General features: G+C 48.1%; 1 pseudogene; it reads right to left on the reverse strand.

Moving 5' to 3' along the window:
* Positions 1 to 326: 326 nt before the first annotated feature.
* On the reverse strand, positions 327 to 3292 carry LOC135535753 (heparan sulfate glucosamine 3-O-sulfotransferase 1-like; annotated as a pseudogene).
* Between the last annotated feature and the right edge of the window lie 1663 nt (positions 3293 to 4955).

The raw sequence follows: 4955 nt of genomic DNA on the forward strand, positions 1-4955 counted from the left end.
AGGCTAATGCGATTAGCATGAGGTTGTAAGAAACAAGAACAATTCCCAGGACATAGACATATCTGCTATTGGCAGAAAGCTTAAATTCTTGTTAATCTAACTGCACTGTCCAATTTACATGAGCTATTATAGTGAAAGAATACCATGGTATCGTTTGAGGAGAGTGCACAGTTTTGAACATGATATGTTATTAATAAACAAATTAGGCACATGTGGGCAGTCTTGATACAACATTTTGTACAGAAATGCAATGGTTCATTGGATCAGTCAGACACTTTGCACATACACTGATGCCATCTAGTGGCCAAAATCTAAATTACCTGGGCTGGAATAGTACATTATGGCCTTTCTCTTGCATTTCAAAGATGATGGTACATTTCTTTGTATTATCTTTTACCAGATCTAATGTGTTATATTCTCCTACATTCCTTTCACATTTTCACAAACTTCAAAGTGTTTCCTTTCAAATGGTATCAAGAATATGCATATCCTTGCTTCAGGTCCTGAGCTACAGGCAGTTAGATTTGGGTACGTAATTTTCGATGAAAATTTAAATTAAAAAAAAGGGGACGATCCTTTTAAGGTTTTAACAGTGTCTGTTCTAGAACTCATTTTAATGAACGTCAAAAGTACGAAGCAGGAGCTACAGATATTGTATTTCAAGAGTTATATATGCGTCCTGATTGTTCATGATACAATTGTATGGCACAGGTTATTGTAGTTCCTTTCTGACACTTGATTTGATGGCAGTTTGTGCATCAGACAGTGTTCATCCCTGGAAGCAAGGCTCACGTCACCAGGAGGAGTGATGACCAGGAGGAGTGATGACCAGGAGGAGTGATGACCAGGAGGAGTGATGACCAGGAGGAGTGATGACCAGGAAGTGTTAGGACCAGGAGGAATGATGCCCAGGAGGAGTGATGACCAGGAGGAGTGATGACCAGGAGGAGTGATGATCAGGAAGTATTAGGACCACCAGGTATACAGTATCACAGAACGTACACTTCAGTTCATGTTCTCCAGCAGGTAGTAGCATAAACATTGAATCACTAGAATGGTCTCGTATTCAAGTCATGGTTCTAATCTGTGATGGGTGGAGCAGCCATATTGAATATGCACATCATGTGTGTGTCCCTCATTGAGGGCTTGTCATCTTATACAGTCTTTGCTTGGGATGCTGCTTACTCCCAGGGTTTCAGCCTGGCTTCCAGAAGCTCATTGACAGTACATTTAAAACACAGAGATCTCTAGAGTCCTATGTGTGCAGCAGTAGTCCTCACATCTCTCATCTACCTGAAACTGATTAATCTACCCACTCACCCATCAATAAACACAAATTAAAACATCCAACCAATCCTTTTTAGTCATATAGCAAATACTCTTATCCACAGCGTATTACAGTTGTGAGTGCATGCATTTTCTTTCCATACCAGACCCCAGTGGGAATTGAACTATCAGAATTATCACACTGATAACAAATATTGTTATTATGGGCCAATATCTCCAATGTACCCTCTCTATCTCCTCTCTCTGTGCTCTGTCCCAATCAGTTCAACACCAGCTGAAGGAGCGCCCCACCATCTCAAAGAACAGCCTGTTGGGTTCTCTGAAGTATCCACACAGCTTCCTGAAGGCCTGTGGGCTGAGAGGAGCGTGGGGCCTCCCCTTGGACTCATCCAGACACTTGTCATGTCCCCCGGCAGAGAGGAGGCAGTAGAACCCTTTAGTGGTGTTGAAGTAGAAGTTGGAGGGAGCAATGCGCGGGGCAAGGTCCAGGAACCTATAGATTAGAAAACGTTAATCACCTCAATTAGTTAATTCATTTGGCTGCATATACTGCATATCTCTCTCTCTCCCTCTCTCTCTTTCTCCCTCTCTCTCTTTCTCCCTCTCTCTCTCTCCCTCTCTCTCTCTCTTTCTCCCTCTCTCTCTCTTTCTCTCCCTCTCTCTCTCCCTCTCTCTCTCTCTTTCTCCCCCTCTCTCTCCCTCTCTCTCTCTCTTTCTCCCCTCTCTCTCTCTCTTTCTCTCCCTCTCTCTCTCTCTTTCTCCCTCTCTCTTTCTCCCTCTCTCTCTCTTTCTCCCTCTCTCTCTCTTTCTCCCTCTCTCTCTCTTTCTCTCCCTCTCTCTCTCTCTCTCTCTCTCTCTCTCTCTCTCTCTCTCTCTCTCTCTCACACACACACACTAGGTTTCGTGTTACCTCTCAGCCCTGCGGAGCTCCGGGTAGGGGTGTCTGATGAGGGCCTCTCCATCCACCACATGGACCTGCTCCCTGGGGAACACATCCAGCCAGCGGGCCAGGTGCTGGTGGTACAGGCTCCTCTGCAGAGCCTTGTAGGCCGGGTCGATGTGGCCCTGCCGGAGCAGCAACTCCTCTGCAATAAAATACAATAGAATACAGTAGAAAATAATATTATAATACTGTATTAATAATAGAATAGGATACTTTACTGTTAATGTGTTTGATGTGGCCCACAAATATAGCTCGTTCAGTCCCCACATTGTCATCGCCCGGCCCAGAACTTGAACCTTTCAGTAACTTGGCTACCTACCTAGAGGCTGGTAGGGCTTGTGGCGGGTCACGCGGTTATGAAGGACCTGGGTATAGTCGGAGACGCAGGCGCTCGGCGGGGTCGCGGACTATCAGCAGCAGTCGGACGGCAGGATTCATCTCCCAGACCCGCACTGGGACGTGGGGAGAGGCAAAGTATCCAGGGGTTTTCTCCACCGTCAGCTGTCCAGGCAGGGTGAAGGGCATCTGGGCACGGTACCACGCCAGCCCCCTCTGGAAGTGCTCTTCCACGTTGAAGTAGTGCACCTTAATAAAACGGATTTAGAGTCGTTTAATGTCTCATACAATTGTTATTGTATTACTTTAGTCGTTTATTGTGTATTTTCATTGTACACACAAATGTGTAGTATCTGTTCTAGGATTTATCTTGTTCTTTCATTCTGTTATGCTGCATAACTCTTTTAATTTGATTAGAGCTTTGACGTCTAAATTGTGAAAGTGATTTACAAACAAAGTTATGATGACACCGATGATGCTTCTGTTTGTCATCACCTCAGCTTTGGCAACCTCTACGTCCGGATGGAGGTTGAGCATCTCTAGAAGGGCCCTGGTGCCACCTTTACGCACGCCGATGATGACGGCTCCAGGCAGGCGTTGCTGGGTGGCGTTACGGAGCGAGAGGAGGAAGAGCCGGCTGCTCGGGCCCCGTAGACAGACACATAGCTGGGTCTGCAGTAAGAGGAGAACCAGCACAGCTAGGGGAACAGTCCACAGCATGGTGGACTGGGACACACACACGCACGCACGCACGCACGCACGCACGCACACACACACACACACACACACACACACACACACACACACACACACACACACACACACACACACACACACACACACACACACACACACACACACACACACACACACACACACACACACACACAGGGGGCTTGGGGGCTGGGAGGAGGACGGAGGCTCCTTGATAACCCAGGTTCAGGATCTAGAAGTCTTCAGTGTAGAGCCTGCAAATAAATAAATGATGTGTTATTTTTAAAAGATTGGCATATACTAGTGACGCCTCACCGTGGTGTGTTTTGAAACTGCATGAAGGCTGGAGCTGCTGTGTCAAACTGGGTTTCTCCTGTGAGGATCCATAATGTTTATTCTGAAATAATTGCCGCAATGTCAAGGTAAAAGTTCCCGTTTCACCCACATGGCAGTCAGGCAGTCATAGACACTGAAATACACTGGCTAACATGAGAAAATACACAATTTAGAAGAGAAGACACAGGGTTCTTTTTAATAGGAGGTATGGGGGTGTCCTGTATCTCTCAGTCCTGGTCTGGAACAGAGAGGAGGTGTGTACTGGCTGTCACTTGTCCTCGACAGGCACATAACCAGTCACGTAAAGGGTGACTTGTAGAGAGCGAATGCAAAAGTCCAGGCACCATGTTGACATGGTGTCTAGGGTGTTGTTTAAAGTCTGTGTTCACCAGGCCTGAACATCGTCACTGCACAGCAGTGTTATAGCATTATCCTTCCTCTGACATTGTTGTTGTGTTTGTTTCTGTTGCTGTTGTTCTGTCCGGGCCTGCTTGATGTCTTATTAATTACCTTCTTGTGTGTGTGTGTGTGTGTGTGTGTGTGTTTGTGTTCAGTGTGTGTTTGTGTTCAGCGTGTGTTTTCACCGTTTGTGTGTGTTTGTGTTCAACGTGTGTGTTCAGTGTGTGTGTGTTTGTGTTCAGTGTGTGTGTTCAGTGTGTGTGTGTTTGTGTTCAGTGTGTGTGTGTGTGTGTTCCTGAAGAGGAACCTTCTCAGTGTTCTGTTCCTCTGTTCCTCAATAATTACACCTTAGGGGAACGTTGTTGCTCACCCTGGCCTCCCTCACAGACCTCCTGAGAGGTCCTCTCCCCTCCTGCACCTCCTGAGAGGTCCTCTCCCCGCCTGCACCTCCTGAGAGGTCCTCTCCCCTCCTGCACCCCCTGAGAGATCCTCTCCCCTCCTGCACCCCCTGAGAGATCCTCTCCCTCCTGCACCTCCTGAGGGTCCTCTCCCCTCCTGCACCCCCTGAGAGATCCTCTCCCCTCCTGCACCTCCTGAGAGGTCCTCTCCCCTCCTGCACCCCCTGAGAGGTCCTCTCCCCGCCTGCACCTCCTGAGAGGTCCTCTCCCCTCCTGCACCCCCTGAGAGGTCCTCTCCCCTCCTGCACCTCCTGAGAGATCCTCTCCCCGCCTGCACCTCCTGAGAGGTCCTCTCTGTCTGTCTGACTGTGTGTGTTAAGCCTCCCTGGTGTCTCCCTGATACACTGGAGTATTCCCTCCTGTCTAGAGGCAGAGCATTCTGCTTCACTTCCACCCCGCTACTGACCCCCCCCCCCTCTCTCTGACCCTAACCCTACTACTGACCCCTCTCTCTCTCTCTGACCCTAACCCTACTACTGACC

This window comes from Oncorhynchus masou, unplaced genomic scaffold (genome assembly GCF_036934945.1).
Source record: "Oncorhynchus masou masou isolate Uvic2021 unplaced genomic scaffold, UVic_Omas_1.1 unplaced_scaffold_5095, whole genome shotgun sequence".
Classification (NCBI taxonomy): Eukaryota; Metazoa; Chordata; class Actinopteri; order Salmoniformes; family Salmonidae; genus Oncorhynchus; species Oncorhynchus masou.